At 37.5% G+C, this 20544-nt stretch overlaps 1 long non-coding RNA gene across 2 annotated transcripts in view; it reads left to right on the forward strand.

Moving 5' to 3' along the window:
* The window catches only part of LOC134522021 (uncharacterized), a 152442-nt gene that overhangs the window by 32165 nt on the left and 99733 nt on the right, over window positions 1–20544 (forward strand). For both annotated transcript variants that reach the window (XR_010072936.1, XR_010072937.1), the window contains exons 3-4: window positions 2087–2142; window positions 17150–17327. This is a non-coding gene — a long non-coding RNA (uncharacterized LOC134522021). The remainder of the gene's footprint in view (window positions 1–2086; window positions 2143–17149; window positions 17328–20544) is intronic.

A 20544-nucleotide genomic window follows, 5' to 3' on the forward strand; every position in this document is an offset into this window, starting at 1 on the left:
TACGCTGGGTTTGCTTTTCCTCATCACTTCAGTATAATCTCATTCTCCTCCCTCTGTCAGTCTGCATACGCTGTTCCTCAACAAGTGTGTTCATGATATTCGCTTTGCGGCAGGGAAGAGAAGCATTTGGACTCAGAAATTCATCTTCAGGATCTACCCCAGACTTTGTAAGCTATTTCTGAAAAACAAGGCCTGTTCTGTCCTTGCCTGAATACTGCAAACATTACATAGGTTGCAATGCTGTCATTCCCAGAGAATTTGAAATAACGGAAGCCTCTAAGCTACTTCCATTCAAAGCCACGTACTCACTCCTAGCTAAAGGGTGGAATGTCATTGCTAAGTATGCTCAGAATATGGTGATCAGGGGGAAATTCTACATCACATTAATAATAGAGGAGTCTTGTCAAACTTGAAGTAATGAAGGGGTTTAGGTTTGGGGTTTGGATTTTTTTTCTCCTTTTTGCTGCCTTCAGAACACAAAGTGAAATGGTAATGTTTTGGAGTTTGGATTGAAATCATGCTACTTGGAAAAAGACTGCATTAAACCTCAAAGGAGCTTCTGCCTTTAAACACATTGCTGAACTTTGCAGTTTGGCAAAATATGCTTACTCACACACTTCAGTTAAAAAAGACAGCTAAAAATAGTTAATATAAATTGAATATGCATAAAATAACTTTAAAGTGTCAAGCTATCATCTCTGTTGTATGAGAATTGAAACGTAAGCTAAAAACATTAAAGGCCAGACTATGATGCCCTTCCTAATTTTGCAAAGTAATGTAGGTAAGTGGTTTCTGAATTTTGGGTTTCGATCCACCTATGTGTAGCTATATGAAAATTAGTCTGTTTAGTCCAAGAAAATTGGTTGGACTCCGTACATACCAGCTGAGCTTTTTGTCCAATCCCAAGAGATTCAGATGAGTCCAGGAAGCTGCAAACTTGATGAATAAAGTCAGGTGGGGAGGAATCACGGCCTAAATACTTTTTACTGTGGGTCAGTTCATTAACTACAAGAACGTGCACAAAATTCCTATCAGTTCAAATGAAAAGTCTGTTTTGAAGTCTTTCAGGTGCAGAAATTTCTTGTAGGTAAACAAATGAGAGAACACCCCAGCTTCCCAGTGAGATGACAGTTCAGGAGCTAGGGTATCTGTGTAAGATGCAGAGGATCAGCATGCAGGTCTGGGGGCCTGAGTGCTTGTTAAATATTTGTCTAGGTAAGAGCAGAAACTTGACACCAGAACCCCTTTATTTTGTGCGAGTACCTTATCTGTTAAGTTAATGACTATTCTGGATGGCAGAATCTTGGAAAAAGAAATCTGGGAGAGCCTGAAGGCAGAATACATTATAGCTGTGTAGTTCCTGATAAATGTTTGTATAACCTGTTTTTAAAATCCTCCAGTGATAGCTATACCGTGACTACCCCAGGCAATTAATTTCACTGTTCCTTCATTATTACCAGCATTTTCTCTCGATCTTTAAAGTGATTTGTTAGTGCAATTTAAGCCCGTTACTCTTCTGCTTATCTACTGTAACTATCAAGTTGAAGCATTCCCTGTTCTTTCAGTCTTTCCTTTGTATGTTTCCTAAATCTCTTGTTATCTATCTCAGTTTGTCCATGTCTTTGCTAAAGTACAGTTGACACAGTTGACAACTTCATTTGCTTCACTGAGGCACCAGTAGTCTTGCTGAAGCCTTGCAAACAGTGGCTAGAGGAGAACCATTATGACAAGGATTTTTCACGTTATTTATTGTGTGTATCTATATGTGTATGGTTACACGCTGTGGTTTATATGTTTACATGTTTTATGGTTACGTTTTTAGGTTGAATATGTTTATTAAAACAGGCACAAACATTTGTAACATTTATTTTGTTACGTATTTGTAATGGTGTGACGTTACTGTCTCATGTTTCACTTGTGAACAAATTTAATTCTGTTTTTAAACTTTATCTATGTGGTTTCAGATTGTTTTTCATTTTGTCAAGATCACTGTGAATTCTAGACCTCTCCTCCCCCTATGTGGGGTCTTTCTTCCTTTGATGGGAGCTGCGTATTTAATAAATATACTTTCTGTTCCTTTATCTAGGATAATAATGAAAAATTGAATAAAACCAGACCTACACATGGACCTCTGTATCTCCAGTGAGTATGTAATCCCAAACATTTTTGTACCTATTCTTCATTACTTTCATGACAACTTTCCTGGTTCACCTGTTAGAATATATTACGTCAAAAGCTCTACTAAAATTGAAACACTCAAGATTTCTTCATCATCCATGTGATCTGTTGGCCTATCAGAGAAGAAAATTAGAAAATTAGTTTGATGTGATTTGTCCTGGACCAATCCATGTCAGCTCTTGGAAATAGCCATATGATTTTTCAGATGCCTATCAGATGCCTAGTTATTTGTGATCAATTTGCGAGTGGGGGGAAATTCAGTGATTTCAATTATACTTCCATATCTGACTGCCTTATGTTTCCAGTATTCCCTTTTAATGATAGACATTGCATTTTACCTTTTTGGCTTTTCAGTTCCTCACAGGTATTTAATGAGCTTTAATATATCTGAATTGTTGCAGCTAGTTCAGTAAATTCATCAGTCAGTATGAGCAGCAGAATTGTGTTAACCTGTTTTTCTTGATTGCAAGCTGAGATTTTACTCTTTTTTACAGTGTTAATTGTTCTAACCACCTGCTTGCAGTTAACATTTTAAAGCAGAAATATCATGTAGCATGCAAGCAGTCCTGGCATTCTGATAGCTTCCCACTCCAATCAGTACTAGGCTGACACTTAACTTCTCTTACTGCTAACATCTGCAATGATTTCTTGTTGTCTTTGATTTCTTTACTGACTTCTTTCCATCTTACGCTTTGACCTTTCTAATTTTCTTTCTACACACTCTTCCTGTATTTTTAGTATAATTGACCTGTTTCCACTTTCTCTGTGTTTCTTTCTTTTGCTTGACACTGGTGAGAAGCTTCTGGTTTAGTTATTTTCAGCTTCTGTATTGGGATAGTTTCTTCTTGCACCATTAATATTTTTAGTGAAACTGCCACTCTTTGTAATTCTTTTTTCCTGTCATATGAGCTCTTACCTAGGGATTTATTGATTCTGTTGACCTCTGTTTTCTTGAAGTCTTTCTGTTTCTATTCAGCTATCTAGCGTCCTTGCTTTCCTAAGTTTCCTTAGCTCTTATACCATAGTCATTGTCATCCAAGCTGCATTTAATCATGATCTCAGTCAATTCCTCTCTATTCATTAAATATACAACAGTCTTTGCACTGATTGCTTTTTTCTGCCTCCTCTGTGTGGATGTGCATTTGTAATATTTATTGTCACCATAACTTCCAGATTAACCCATGTTGTACTGTATTATTCTCTTTTTAAGGATTGTCTGGATAGTGTAAACCTCCATTATTACCTTGCATTGTGTCTTGGATAATTGTAGTATTTTTTCACAAAAGTTCTTTCCACTGCATTTTCATGGTTCAGTCATCTAAAATGTTTTAACACCCGAGTTCAGGTTCCCAGATTTTCAGCATGGATAACTTCCCCAATTTGGATCCTAAGACAAGTGTCATATGTGAACGTGCTAGCTTTTTCCATTGCAGTAAAGTGCATAATTTACTAAGCTTCTGTAGTGCTAGTCAGTAAGTGCTTATTATTTAGAGTTCCTATGCAGCTTCTCTTGTTTCTTCCGCACACTTCTTGCATTAATGTACAGGTTTCCAAAGCGTTGGGCAGATTGAGCTATCATTTGTCTCATTTCCTTCATACAGCATGTCCAGGCTGCTGGGTTTTATGCTTATGCCTGTTTTTGTCTGCATTATTGCAGTGCAGGGCTATGGTAACCAGAGATGAATTTGAAAAAAACTTCTGATTAAAATCTCTAGAAGTAGTTTTTGATTCTAGCATAAGAAGATACTGCCATAAATCTCCTGCTTGCTGTCTTGACTTCAGGACTTTGCTAACAAAGAGCAATGTCTGAAGTTCAGAAGCAGGTTCAGTCCTCGTTGAAACATAAAAGAGGGAGAGACTCTTCATGCATAACAGTATTACACGATGTGAGACTACACCTTGTACTGACTGAATGTAAATGGTGGTGGTGGGAGAGAAGAGGGAACTTTTAGTCATGGTTTTTAGACTACTACTTGAAATTCATGCCTGCCTCCTTGGAATTTCAGAACAGCACTACTTTTAGTGCTGCTTTGTAGTTACATTATGTTATCATTCAAAGTGAAGTAGACATTTTCCTAAAGAAAGAAAAAACATGTCCCTGAAATTACACAGTGCTCAATTTATCTTTATGGGTATATGCATGAATTTTGATTTTGTGTATAAATTTCATTTGCCATATGTGCAAGCCTGGTTAATCATCAGTTTATATTATATGTTGTCATAAACAGGCCTCTATTAACATGCTTTTCTTTTTGCAAATATGTGCTTTTCTCTACTGTTCCAGTCTAGAAAAAGCAGTCGACTTAGCACTTTCTTCAGTGAACGTCACCACTTTAAAATAGTTAATTAGGGCATCACAGTGTGACAAATGCAGTATTGCTTGGTTTTAACAAATACATCAAGTGACTTAATATATGGTATGAACAGCAGGGCTAATTCTGTAATTTTGAAGACATGGCGCAAACTTTGTCCCTACGTATTTACATTCCAAGGAGGTACGAGAGTCAAAGGGCTGGCTGGAGTTACAGAAATGAGAAAAGCATTTAGAACCATAGAATCAAAGAGAGGCAAAGTTTGGCAGTGACTCCTGGAGATCATCTAGTCAAAAAACCCTGCACAAAGCAGGACCAATTAAGCAGGTTGCCCACAACTGTGTCCAGATGGGTTGTGAATATCTCCAAGAACAGAGAAGCCACAGCCTCTCTGGGCAACCTATTCTAGTGTTTGATCAACCTTGCAGTAAAACACTCTTCTATGTTTAAACATAATTTCTTGTATTGTCATTTGTGCCCATTTCTTCTTGTTCTATCAGTGCATACTACTGAGAATTGTCTGTTTCTGCTTTCTATACACTCTCCCATCAGGTATTCACACACACTGATAAGATCCTCTTGAGACTTCTCTTCCCCAGGCTGAACAGTCCCTCTCTCAGCCTCTCCCTGGATGCAAGATGCTTCAAAAGCTGTTCAGCACCTTAGTGGTCCTTCACTGGATTTTCTTCAGTAAATCCACGTCCCTCTTGTACCAGGGAGCCCAGCACTGGATCTGGCACTCCAGATGTGTCTCAAGTGGTGAGCAGAGGAGGAGGATCACCTCCTTCAACCTGCTCGCACCTCTAATGCAGCCCAGGATGCTGTTGGCCTGCTTTGCTCCAAGGGTGTGTGGCTAGTTTTTAGTCAACTTGTCCACCAGGACCCCATGTTGTTCTCCACACAGTTGCTTTCCATGTGGTTGGCTCCCAGGCTGTGCTCATGCATGGGGTTATTCCTCTCCAGGGACAGGTCTTGGCTCTTCTCTTTGTTGAAATCCATGAGGTTCCTGTTGGCCCATTTCTCTAGCCTTTAGAGGTCCCTCTGAATGTCTCTGCACCCATCTGGTTTATCAACCATTTCTCCTAGTTCTGTGTCATCCAATAAACAGAACGGGAACCACATAAGCACAGTGAGATTCATACACCTGTGTTTTCATACTATGTGTACCAAGGAAAATCCAACTGCACAGATACTCTGCTGTTTTGACAGGGTTCTGGATTTTGTGACATGGAGAAGGCAATGAACTCACAAACTCCCCAGGGGAACAGTCCCAGTATCTAAGAGCTCGAGAACAGAATGCCCCGTGCTCTACTGCTGTGGCTGCTAGATCTGGTTGCCTTCAGGAAGAACGCTCTTTTTTTTCCTGCCTATAGTAGGGGAATTGGACTAGATGGTCTTTAATAAAGGTCCTTTCCAACCCAAACCATTCTATGATTCCTGTGGGAAATTCCATTAAATGCTTCTCAGTAGATATATGTATAAATTTGCATTGGTTCTCATGCGGATCATATTTAGACAGCATGGGATATAATACATCCAACATGACACTATAGTTAAAAATAATCCTAGTTATGATGGTACTGGGTGTAGATTGTCACCATATCTTCTTTACTGCTACTTAATTCTCACTCAGGAGACAATATGACATAACCTGGTAATTTCATAGCACATTTTTTGACTTGATATGTACTGTAAACTCAGCAGCTAGTGTTAGAGTCTGTCCTATGTGGATTTTCACCCAAGTGTAGAGAAGACCTTATTCATCAAACATTGTCTTCCCAGGTATCAACTGCTGTGACTGGTATAAGTGAAATAAGAGAGAAAAAGGGAAAGGATGCTCTGAAAGGGAGTGCTCTTTGCCGTACGTTTTAATTGGGAAATCCATTTGTATCTCTTGGGAAACTAAAAATGGAAAAATAGGGGCAAACAGATGATACTGTTTTTAGATTAATAACAGTTTCTGGGAAGAAATTCAAACTGATTCAAATGAACAGCACAGAAGAGAACAAGACAATATTCAAGAACAACTAGGTAGAACAAAGCTGCGGGGTAAGGTTAACTGGTGTGGATGGGAAGCCTTTCTATCAGGTTTAAGCACTGAGCACATCTAAAAAATGCTGAGAAAATTGAGTTAGAGAGTGTACGCACAATACTTGGGTACCATGATGATTGCATTTCTGCTTAAATGGGAGATCTAGCTCCCAGAAATAATTTTACCATTTATTCATGTGTGCATGAAGAAAAGGACATCCAGAATTAAAGCTGAAGGAAAACTCATGAGGTCCTGTCTGGATCCTTTAACTTTAATAAGAGGATTGGCCCCTCAGAATGCCTGGGTTGCTTATGGTCCTAGTTCATTCCGGTTATTAGCTCAAGAGAACTATTCGTGGCTTTCCCTGATAAAGCAAAAGTAGGAGCCCTGGCAACTCAGACTTACTAAGATTGGGGTTTTTTTTATTTTAAATGAGCTGTATTTTTGTTTGCATTAGATTTTTGGTAACTGCTTTAACAGCAACCCCTGGACATGTATTCTGTGAAAATGAATACTTTAAATCATAGCTGTAAAGCACTGTTTTGTAATTTTTAACTACATATACCAAACAAAACCATCATTATCCAGCAATTAAGGTGCATGAATTATTAATTTTTAATAAAAAATAAACTACTTTCTAATTAACTCTATAATCAAGATTGTTCCAGTATATCATTATATCTCTTAAGACTGCAAATCCAACTGGGTTTAAATGAGTATAGTATCAAAATAAATTGTTTCTCTGGAATGTATAATTCATAAATGTGTAGGTCTTTATCATGATTGTTTCCCATTAACTAACTGTACAAAAAAATTATACGAAGGTATATGTGGAATTCAGTCCAATATATTTTTAAATTTGTGGAGCTTTCTCTACTGATCAATGAAAAACAGACTGTAGATCATGCTTCAGTCTCTATTGGCATGCGTGAGTTGTCGTGGAGCTTTGAAGAGATTTACCCCTTGGCCAAGACATTATTAAGCTCACCACTGGGATTTCTTTAGAAGAACAGCCTTCTGTGAATCCTAGCAGAAGGAATTTTCCATGGAGCTTGATGGATTTAATCCTCTAACCCCCAATGAATATCAGTGAGTGCAATGTATGCATAAATTCTTTATATGTTTTTGGAAAGTTTCCTGAATAGATTCTAAAAATCTGAGAATAGTAATAAAAAACCTGTAGTGGATCCATAGATCCCAATTCACATTGATTCCTTCCCATTTTCAATTCCACTCTGCCAGACAGTCGTATATAAAGTACATGTGTATATATATATGTGTGTGTATATATATATAAAAATATATGTATGTGTGTGAATCTATGTATGTATATGCATACAAATATATACGTGCACGCACACACCCCTGACTACATAGTTGACTCCCACCTCACTGCTTCATAGTCACCAAACTGACGTTTCTTCCAGACGTTTTAGTAGAAGGCTCCTTTCTAAATGGACCATTTGTAAATAGCATTGTCAGGAAAATTTATCAGACATGCAAATAGAGTAATGTAGTGACTTACAGATGCTCTGAAGTCAATATAAATTATGCAACATTTTTTAAAAAGTATTTTTGGACAGCTCTAGGGAATCTTGAATGGTCAGTTCCTCCAAAAGTCTAAATTAAAAAAATAAATGCTTGTAGCTGTACAAGTTTTGGGTACTTAATAGACCTGATATAAACATACCATTCAATGCAACCAGACAAAATACACCACAACAGGAGGCATCCTAGTGACTAACCATGTGTTTATATCCCACTTATGAGAGTGTATATATAAGAAAGTAAACAAAATGTATGTGGAAGAGTGGTTATGAATAGACCTAGTTTCTCCAAAACATGTGTCTCGTGCATTATGTGCCCACGCAATCATAAAAACCCCAGATTGGCTTCTTGTTAAATGTACTGCACAGAACAGAAGGAACTCTGAATTATAAACAAAAACTATAATTCGTTATCCAAAATTTTAAATGTAGAGATTTATGACAATTTCTTAAACAGTCGGTATTGTGGATATTGAAATAAAATGCATATAAATTCAAAATGTATTTTACATCTACTAAATTAGATTTAAGCTCATAGCATACCATCTACAGGCAAAATTGGTCTTAGCTCATTACACATACGTGTTTTTCTGTGCTTTCATGAATAGTAAAATTTATTTAATGAAGGTAAACAGAATCTGGCACTTGGAAGGAGGAGAAGTCATATACAGCATTACTGTTCAAACACATAGTGTTACACTCCTTCCCCTGAGTTTTTTTGCACGAATGTCTTGTTCTGATGCCAGTGTCAGCTCTTTGCCAAGGGATAGCATGTGTCTGATATTCCGATGGCTGGCTTCTACATGGACAGGAAGGCAGTGACATGCAATCTCTCTTTATTTCAAGTATAAATTATTTAATATCTCTTGGGAGAGGATCCTCAAAAATACCCAGGGTATTTTTGTTGGAAAGCTCAGCCCCATAGGAATGATGGGCTCCCAAGGAGAGATTCTTCATTAAGCTGTATAGAAGAACGATGCGCAGTAGTAATTGCACAGCTGAATATTTGGCCACAAATGAAGAATAAATGTTGTGGAAAGAGATGTGCAGCAGTACTATGCTGTGACACTAGTGTTACAATACTATACAAAGAAATGTGTACAAAGTATGATTTGGAATGAAGTTGCCTTTGAAGAGGGAATAACCCCTACACAGTTCTCTCTGGTGCAAACCTCTGAGGAAAAGCAGAGAACTGAGGACTGCTTAGGTCATTTATATCTTATGTTTCAGTTGTAACCTCTTCATTTTCAAATGGAACCCCAATCCGGGGGGAAATTCTGACACTGAATTTTGCAGGAGTCTCTGGTGTAAGCTGTCTTCAAGGTTTCTACCCTGCTCCTTCTATTTTATTGCACTGCTTACCTAATAAAAGGGTGTAGTGTTTCCCACTGTGAAGAATTTTTGAGTTATTTTTGTGGATTCATGATTAAGTTTTTATGTGTTACTGATAGTACTTCTCTTCAGAGAGGCTGAAATACAAGTTTCTCTTGAAACCAAGTTAAACACCTTTTTTTGACTTACATTTTGTACATAGCATGATGGTAATATTTTTACCAAATTACTCCAACTGTGTGGACTAGTTGCAGATACGAACTATCGTTCCTGTTCCTTGCTTCCATGGTTTGTAAATCTATGTCAGTAGAACATTAAATATATATATATATGAAAATACATTCACAGCAGTGGTTGCTACACTATGCTTTGGGTTCTCCTGGTAGAGTTAGACTTTGCAAGATTGTTCATCTGTACTTCCTGTAATAATGATTTCCTATATGTGCCATTTGACCACTCTGTTTTAGTGGTCAAATGTATATATATGCTGACATATATAACCAGAAATAAACTCCATATAGATCATTTCTCTTTTTCTTGGAAGCCCAGCTTGAAACCATTAATACTTGAAGAAAGATTGTATTGGCAGTACCATGCTAATTTGTTTATGAAATATGTAGCCACGTACACAAAAATGAAAACACTATATTATTGGGATTTTTAGTGAAAGGACATTCTCTTTTACCTGTATCCATACATCATATGAAAAATAGTAAGAAGAGCTACTTAAGAATTGAAAACTATTTAAAATGAAACTCTATACTTTTTAAAGTTTAGATTGCACTTTAAATACGCCCATTCTAATTTAGGACTGTACCTTTTGTTAAAGAATAGGTAAATCAATTTTTAATCAGCTCCAGTAAATTCATATTGTGTTGTAATTAAAAAGTAAAATTAACAGAGGCAATTTAAAATTCATTAACATTCAGTAAAAAAAATCCAATATAATCACAAGCAAAATGACCCTTCTGTTTGTTTGCCAAGTTGTGCAAGACTGCATTTTGGAAAAAAACACTTTGCTGGCTAATATGTTAGAAGATCATAAATAAATCTTTGCATACCCTTTTACTGCAATGTTGATGAATCTGTGTTAGCGTTAATTGATATGCTTGCATAATTTTAATTCATGAAAGTAAAAACTGTGAGCATGTTTTGCATAAAAATTAATTGTTTTGATGCTTGGTGATCTTTGTGTTTACTTCATTGTCATGGTGTTCCAATTAGTCTACATAATATATACGTTTAGATAGTCATGCTTGTGAAAACATTAGAAAATTCAGTTCTGAAGTGTAGTGCTCTTGAGCTTTCATAATATAAGACAATATATTTCATAATTTGCTATTTTTGTCTCCATACAATGGATAGAGTTTACAGTGGAACATGTGAAACTCCTCTGTGTCATGTCCTCTGTGCTACGGAAAACTGTGTTCAGACAACCCAAACTTTAGCTGGACTTTATTATTTTAGTGTTAATAAGTTAGATGGTTATCAGAAGATAAAGATATGAAATATTAGCAAGGTTTCTGTCTACTTTTCCTTTTTGATTTAAAAAACCCTGTAGGGATAAATGCACACGCTATGACTTCTCTAAGGGCTATGTGAAAAGGACTCTTTCTTAGGGAAAGCGATGCTAGGCAAAAAGACTAGGTATTCTTGTTTTCTTATTATTGGATAATGTCGGATAGGTAAGATTTAGTACGTCTATAAGAGATCCAAAAAGTAAGTCTTCCTTTTCTCTGCTTTTATGATTAACTCATACTTTTTAAGCTTGCTGGCGCCTTCTCTTCCATAAGTTCATGTTCTCTTTTCCTTTGAACTTTTAACATCTTTTTGACTAACGAGGTGAGCTTTCTCAAAGTTCTTTAGTGTTCAATACTTTTTGACCTTTTAACCGTTTCTAAGACTAGTCAATGCTAAAGGAAACCAGAACGAAGCAATAAGCTAACATTGTAATGTATGCTTTATGTGCAATTTTGATTGACTGTGTTAAGTCAGTATAAACTATTAATACTTTTAAGTCAGTAAAATTTGATCTATTCTTTATGTACATAAATAACTTCCCATTATACTGAGAATTCACAGTACCTGTATAAATCTGTGTTTTGTAGCTGCTTTTAAACAGAGAATGGGACTGATTCAACTCATACTGATATTGATAAGAGTACGGAAATCTGTTGGACTTTTGAAGTCTCAGGGAACATGAAAATTGAATGTCTAACGTGAGTGCTTAGTGCTTAGTATTTTGAATGTGCTCTGTCAGTCACAGCACATATTCCAAATGTGCTGAAAACTCTCCTAAGTTTTAGTGCTTCTAGAAGATACATCGCATTGACTTGTACATGTCCTATACACGGCTCTGGTGGGATGTGGAAAGGACTGTCCAGTTTACAAACTAATACTTCCCCATGTGAAGCACAGAAGGGGCAGTTTTATTTCAGGTGTGTGCTTATGAGGATCTCACAGTATGGCAGCAAACCTGTGATATCAATGTAATGAAGAAATTGAAAGGTCTAACCCTACATTGATCAAAGTAAATCTTCCTTTAATTTGTTCTTTCTGTCAGCTGAGTGGATTCTTTTTCCCACTCTGGATTATTAGTCTCCATAGCTGTGTTCTTCACTTGGATTCTCATTATCTGCTAGAATTTAGGATGCAACAAGTTTGTTTAGATTAAGGCAGTTCTCTGTGAACACAAGGGTAACCCCTATCTTGAAAGAATGAACAATCATTGTATAACAAGGGTCAAGACAACAAAGAGTGATTAAAAGGACGTATTGATAATATGAGTCATTGAGAATGTAATGAACTGCAAAGTCATGGTGCCTTGGAAGCCGAATTTCCCAAATTCATGTCTGGTAATTAGAGAACAAGACCGTCCTTCCATTATTATTACCAGACAGCATTTCTGATTTCACTAGATCTTTTCATAGTGCTTATATTTCCTGAGTAATGCTCAAAACTCACACCAGATTAGCATTGCCAGCTAATTTATTAAGTTCTGCCTTTTGTTCTTCATAACATTTGTCTCAGCAGAATAATGAATAACCAAAATAATTAGTTTATACTTTTGACTTTGCCAATAAAACCAGCACAGTATCTACCCCATTTATAAAGAATATGCGTCGAAATGAATGAAATTGACTTAATGGGATGAAAGATAGGCTGCAACCTGGTGAGAGCAGTTTTCCTGACCATAGGAGCTGCATACCAAAATAAGTATTTCTGGGAATGGTTCACAGGAGAGAGAACTGTTGCTCCCCAGCCGTCTAGTGCAGGATATGGCCTAGCTGAAAGCCCGGCAGGGCTCCCCGGGGTGACACAGTGATGCTGGTCTCAGTGCTCTTTGTGACTGGGGGTCTGGAGCTCCAGCAGTTCCTCAAATACAATACAATGTGCATTTTACTTTTATGTAAGTGTAGCAACAATTTTTACCTAACCTTAGATCGCTACTGTGACTTGAAGGAAGAAGACAAGAGATGATTCAAGGACACAAACCACTGAGGGAAAAAAAAAAGGGGGCACGTGGATCAGGGAGGTGATCTTTCCAAAAGGCAGGTAACCCCATAGACACAAGTACAGAACAGGGATCTGTCTCTGGAGCATCTGGAAATGGAAAGACATACTGCACTAGATATATTAGATGGTGGTGTATAAGGAATAATTTCTATGTTGAAGCAATATCTAAAGAAAAAGCAAAAAAAAGGAAAGTAAAACCCCCAAACCTGAGGCTGTTTTATTAGAAGTTTTTCCTTAAGTCCCTATATTCTGGAGTGCAATATAAATGAAGTGCAAGATAAAGTATTGTCGAGCAGTAATCTATGATGAGATTAATACCTCAGGATGGGAGATATTTTAGGATTAATTCTTGGAAATTGGCATAGGTGCCTGGATGAATTAGCAAATTTGGAATGACTCATTTTGTGGAAGTGAATGACAAGACAAATGCAAAGAGAGTTCAGGATCCCAGGTTGCTTTCTTTTCATTATGGCATTCTTTTTGTAGTAGTATCTTTCTGTGTTATATTTAAGCTACTATTATTTATATATTTTGGAACAAATAAAAAGAAAGTAATTTACTGAGAGATTAATTAGCACATAGAGCTAGGGATGAGAAGTTCTTGGCGTGGTAAGAGCTTTTAAAGTTCTGCGAGTTTTGCAGGTCTCAGCAAACAGGTCTATTACTCTGTGTCCGCCTGGACCAATTTCCAGTTGTTTATTTATTCATCAATGAATATCAAATTACCTGAAAAAGCTATAAGACTTGCTCTGCAAAGGCCTGTTTTCTCCCTACAGTTCCATATTTGGCTGTTTTGGGGATTATTCTTTTGTTGCATCAATCCCCTCAAGGACATTCTTTGAGTAATCTGTTTACCAAAAAATAAAAGCTGTCGTGGAGTATTGCTAAGAAGAAACGGTGAGGCAGACGTTTTGCAGCATGAGATCTGGAAAACAAATACAGGCAAACAGGCAGGCATTATTATGTCCCATGCAGATGGCTCCTTCAGGGAGAGCTATTTTCCTGGGATATGATGGATAATTCCAGGTATGAATGTATTAATTCAGTGGTCGATGAGAATGTTTCCCATTTGTGCAGCAGCGGAATGGGTTGCCTCTTGAACCACCAGATTAGTGGACCATTGGCAGCTTCTGAAATAGTGCTCTAAAAACTTTTTGATCTGAAAAGGTGTGCTTACTATTCATGCTTCTCAGGTGAGAAAATACACGTCTTTGTCTCTCCTTTAGCTTCTTTCCTTCCAAATTACATGGGAAAACCAGGAATCTTTCTGGTAACATGCAGTGTCCCAGGCGTCTTTACTTTTCTGTATGCAAATTTCCACCCAAAATCAAAGTATTCTGTGCTTTGTTCATGTTGGGTTAAAAAGCTCAGGGAAACTGCGAAGAAACATCCTCCCCTTGCCACGTGTATTCCCTTTATCTTGTAGAGTTCCAAATGATGTCAAAAAGCAAGTTAGACCTCTTTCTCTCTCTTTCTCTCTCTTTCTCTCTCTTTTCAAAAAGTTGCAGCCTTTAAAATGAAAATTACTGGATTATAAGTGTTTAGGAAATGAAACAAAGTTAACACAACAAGTGGTTTTTTGCATCAGAAGCGTAAACCTATGCAAGTATTTAATGGAAATTTTTACCCACTTTCCTGATGATTACATATGAAAGCTCATGTTTTTTAATTTCTTTGCTGGCACAAAACACCTCTTTAATTAGGATTTTAAGAAGATATAATGCTACACATTTGAGATTATTAAAAAAAATTCTGGGACATGTTGACAAACTAGCAAATGGGGATAAATGATGTCACCTTTAACAAATGCATTCCAAAACGTAAAGGAATAGCTACACAGAGATGCAATCACGCTTTTCCAATATAGTGGTGTTTTTAACAAGAGTTGAAGGTCTAAAATTGACATAACTGTAATTAAAGTTCTGCATGCTGATCTACCATGGCATGCACACATCTTTGTTATTAAGTCTGCTCTACCAAAAAGCTGAAGAAACACACTGTGAAATGTATTTGAAAAAAATAAATGAAGGAAGAAAAAATAAATATTTCTTCCAAGTAGGGATATCAGCACTCAGACAGCCCCTGCAGTGACTGTGACTGGAGTCAGCAAATTAAAGAATGTACCAAAAATGTTTTAATTGTTTCATTTGTCAGTCTGATGAAGTGATCATTCACCTGTGTGCTTGGTTTTTTTCTGTTGCATTTATAAAGCTGTGATTAATGTGGTATCAAATCCCATTCTGCTTATGGTATCTGAAAGAAAATAGTACTCATAGTTCAATTACATTTATGTATCTTTCTACAACTTTCTACCTTCCTATCTCATTTCCTAGTTTGCAGAAATATATTTTCTGTTCTCTCCCCTTCCATTTCACATTTTCTCTAATGTGCCTGTTTTCTTATTCATCATAATCATTTTGCTTACAGTCATCTAACTTAATTTATATTAGGAATTAATAGAATATACCTCCAGGCTGTCTTTTCGCTGTTTTGCCAGAACAAAAAAAGGAGACTGGGTTCAGGTCTTAACGAATCTATCCTTTTCGGGGAAATACAGTGCGGTTGACTGAAATTCCATTAACATCTTAGATATCCCTTAAAAGTGCAAGTGTAATACGTTTAAATGCAGAATGGAAGACAGACTGGGCATATGAAAAATGAATGAGCACTTTCAAAAATGATCGTTCCCATTTCAGAAACTCTGGAAGGTTACTCTGGAAGGACTCCAGACATTGTGACCACAACCTCCTCTTAATTTTCAATACTGTGGCCGTGATAGTCATGAACTGGAAATGGGGGAACTCACTTTTCCAATGGCACCATTGTAGCCCGAATGTTGTGTCACCATAGAATCTCTGCATTGTTGTCTTTGCTCCAAGTCTGTTATTTCAGTGTTACCTCTAACTTGCTCTATGTGTGTCTGTACTCTCTCTATAGTTTTAATGTAATTTTTAAGATTTAAAGATTATTTTTAGCTAAAAATAACCCTGAATTATCAGTTCTACATTTTTCCCCATTTGCAAGCATCAGGCCACTTACTTATAATTCTCTGCATTCATTTATAGTTATTTTCCTTTATAATAGGTAATAGATTTATGTAACTCCTCTAGCTGAAGCTCTCTAGGATGTGCTGCTAAGACTTCAGCTTGCCCTTCCATATGGCCATAAATTTGTTCTTTTGCAATTGGAATCTTAGTCTTTTGCTCAAGAGCTGTAGAGCTTTTAATATTCTAAGGTATTAATCTAAACAATAAGGTGTTGTCGTTTGTTTTGTTTTGTTTCAATTTTGATACATTTAGACCAAAAATATCAAACAGATTTCTTTCTGTCTCCTATAAATGGCAAGTGTCTACAGTTTGTCAGTCTTTATGTCTTCAGGAGTTTCTACAGAATATATATAATGTAATAACCAATTCAACATCCATTCTTATAAGTTGCAAAATGAAACGCTGTGTTTGTCAAAATAAAGGCTCATCTTTAGTACTAAAGTACAAAAGAAAACCAGCATTTCTAGGCCCAGATTCAATCTGTCCTGACACAGAACTCTAAAATAATTCGGATGAATCATGACCACTAGAGCACATGGATCCCTCACGGTATCTTTCATTACCACATTGCATACAACTAAATTTAGATCCGTAAATGTAGGAAAGCAATTCAAATGCCTTGCCGTGTCTACAGCCTACCTCTCCTTCTCTCCAGAGAGGCAGCAATCTGCTACTGGACCGTACAAACAGCATTTTCTATCCCCACTGCCCCCAGTGCCGCCTCAGCACTGTGAGCACCAAAGGCTGAGGGCCCCACAGCACCCTCCACACATGCACTGCTCTGGCTCACGGGGCAGCGCCCTGCGCAGGTGCACGCAGCATGTGCTATCCCACAGCACGCACCTTTTACTCCCTGGGCGGGTACTGAAGGTCAGCTGGAAAGACAGTGGTGGTGGTGTCACAATGAGCAGCACGTGGGCGGTGATGACATCACGGTGATGACATCACAGTGTATCACAGGATATAAAAAGGGCTGTGAGGCAGGAGCAGGACTTAGGTTGGGGGTAGACAGGTGAGGTGAGTGCAGAGGATGGGAGGGGAGATGGACGGGAGGGAAAGGGGTGCCCTCTCACTTCAGGGCTGGGCTGCAGGGCTGCTGGCCCAGTGTCTCCTAGCCATGAGGGAGCTGTGGGGATCAACAGCCTTTGCCTGCGCCTTCAGACTCACCTCATCCTGCTTCCCCAGAGGCATCTGCAGGAGACCCCCAGTGCTACTGGAGCCATGGTTTCTGGGAGCGCTTACCGTTGACCTGCATTGTGTCCACCATGAAGCAGAAGGTGCTGGACTTGAGAGAGGGTGGTGAGTGAGAGCAAAGTACCCACGCAGCTGCCTGGCGGGAAGCAAGGAGCCCCAGCGGGAAGGGGTAAGTGGAGTAGAGAGGAGAGGTGGAGGCAAGGGCAGGGCTTGGGCTCTCCTCCTCATCAGCCTCAGCCTGGGCTTCCCGCAGAGCTGTGACCATAAACAGGCCACTTCTCTTGTACTACTCATACATTGAATAACATGGAATGTTCAAAGTTTGCTCAAAGAAAACAATCAGCTTTAATTAATTCAACCCACAAGAACAGAAAATAATGAAATAATCTTATGTTTAGTCTTTGTTCTGGAGACAAGATTTGGTTGTAATACTGAAATCATGGTTTATTTAATACTGGACCTTGTTATTTCTATGTGACATTTTAATCAAACATGCTAGAGTTGGAAATGGAAAGGTTTCAAATAATTATGTTCAATTACTTAAGCATTATTTAATCAAAATAATCTTCAGTGGTAATAATTATCATTGTCGGTCCTTTTCTCACACATACTTAGATGTATCATTAATATCAACCTTGATTACTATACTTACTGAAAAGTACATTCTAATTTTCTCTTTTAAATCAGCAGTATACCTCATGAAATTTCAGAAGCATCTTTATATTTACTGGTTACATCTTCAGCTTTAAATCCTCTAGCTTTATAAATCAATTCAGTGTTTCGACCTATTGTTGATGATTTAATGACCAGTCAATTCATGTATATGTATTAATCTTCTGTACATACTGTCTTTTCAGTTAGGAGTAAAGTTTTTAAACCCAAGTAAGTCAAAGACTTCCAGGGATTTGACTCTCCTTTTAAAAGTTGGCTTCATGATAACCTTAGATTAGGTACTACTTTTATCTGTAATTCAGCTAATATTTAGATCTTCTGACTATTTATGATACATTAAATTTTAAGAATCGGCACTTTCAGGTTATGTCTGCATTGCAGCTGCTGAGGCAGTGCTACCTGAACAGCTTGAAATAGGTATTGGAAGCCAGTGCGGTGCTGGAAGCATGGTGGTTTGTTTGGGTTAATAATCTGTTAAGAAGTGTGATAAATTAGTCCCTGTGGAGTTTAGTGCTATCACAGTTTGACTGCTTCTGGAACCTGAGCTAGTGCGTTTTAAGTTATCTTGGCTGGCGAGGTGCAGCGCTAATGTATCTCATTAATTCCAATTGTGGCACAATTCCTCAAGAATTAGCAGAGCTGTTTAGGTATAAAGGCAAAATAAACAACGGTAGTGAGGAACCTATTCGATTTTGCTCAGTTCCTTGGGGAAGATTGTTGAAACAACTCTCAGACAGCACAGCTGAGCACCATCTTCAAAACAGAAGCAATACTTGGGTCGTGACACTTCCTACATCTCCTAGCTTTAATCCTACTCTGAGCCCTCCATCTGGAGTGTAGCATGGCTTCAAGGCCCTGAGACCTTCAGAAAGGGGCCCCAGTGTTCCTGGGTAGCACAGACACAAAAGCATTATTAAGATGGCGTAGGGACATCAGTTATTATTGTTTAAAACAAAAATCCATTTTATACTTTTCCAGGATGGAAAGAAACTCAGTGCAAACAGGTACTAGGCTGTATAACAGGGTGAGGTATACAGGACTGTTAGTCGCTTTTTAGTCTTACTCTGGAGTGCACATAAACGATACACTGACATATTCACATCCAATTTTGATTCCCCTCTTGATTCAAAATGAATCCCAAAACTTTGCTAGACAAAACTTTGTTATTCAGTAACACATTATACATGTAAAATCGAAAGCCATATTTAACTGCATCATCTCAGGTAATGTATTTATTTGTCACTGATGCTGCATTAAACACTCAACAGATAAGATCAACAAGGGTGATAGAACTAATAGGAAATATGAAGTTCTGGCTTTTTTTCTGCAGATAATATGAACAAACACTGACTTTGTCTCAGGTACTACATAGTGTAAGTTTGTAAAAGTTGTGGCTGTTAGTGGAAAATTAGACACGAAGTATCTGTGTTAAGAGTCAAAGTTAACTGTCACTGCAGTGAAACAGAACACTGACAGGCTACTGATACCAACAAAATGGCCTTCTATGAAAATAGAGTCCAAACAACTTGTATTCTCATTTTTGGAAATTGCAGGTGGGTCATTCTGTGACCTGAAAGTTTCCTCAGATCCTTTCAGAACCCAGCCTGCCTCGCTGCACTGACTGCCTCTTATTTTGACTGGTTCTATCTCCAGTGCATGCATGAAGTAGTTTCGTGATCAACAATCAGCCTTCCAATCCATGGAGGATAATTAATCTAAATTGGAATCTGAATGTGAATTTTTCATACAAATCTGATTTTGTGTGAATTTTTTGCAAACATTTATGAACATATTGCATATTACGGTAATTTGCAAACTGTTAGAAATAGGAAGCAAATTTGCACTGAACCATCTCCCTGGTGCTAGATGTGGTCTGTGCTGATGTCCAGTAGCAAAAATAAAGTGGCATTTTGATGGGTAAGGAAAAAGAGTGGAATTCTGAGTTTGTAATTTTAAGGGAGACTTAAGATACAGCGTCATTTCTACCAATTTGGGTCTCATACCTGATGACTTTCAGTGTGCTGAGCGTGCTGTGGCTCTCTTATTTATCAAGACAGTAATAACTCAGTGTGAGCGAATATCTTCCTGTTTTCCTTCAGATCTGGTGTTTGGTAGAATTTCATCCTACAGTCTCTGTAACAGAAGACAGATTTGGCTATATTGGACTTATATTGGAGTTTAAATACATCTTGACTTGATGAAGTTTGTTTATGAAGTACTTTCACCACAACTATACCTTTTTTTTTATAGTGACTTTTTTATCTACATGAAAATACTCTTCATGTTTTGTGTATTACTTTTCTGATCCTGAAGGATATGTCATGGTGCCACAGTGGTATCTCTTCATATCTGCGCATTAAGTTAGTAAGAATTGTTGTATAGCTTCTTGTTAGAGATCTGTTTACCAATAAGTATTTTTAATGAAGTTTGGAAGCAGTACAAATATAGTCTGGTCTAGTAACATGTCTTACGGTATAGCCTTATTCAAACTATCTTAAATATCATAAAAGGTAATTTTCTAATATCAGAGACTGTATAAATATGTATTAATATTAATCCTCAGTGCTTTATTATCTTTTCAAGAAGTCAGACAGAAGACAAAAGGTTGCAAGTTACGATTTCCCAACTAATGAGAATAATTAGTTTTTATTATACCCTTTAAAAATAATTCATGTTGAAGTAAGCAATAAAATTTTCATTCAGCTTTCTATGAA

The sequence above is a fragment of the Chroicocephalus ridibundus genome, chromosome 11, assembly GCF_963924245.1.
Source record: "Chroicocephalus ridibundus chromosome 11, bChrRid1.1, whole genome shotgun sequence".
Lineage (NCBI taxonomy): Eukaryota > Metazoa > Chordata > Aves > Charadriiformes > Laridae > Chroicocephalus > Chroicocephalus ridibundus.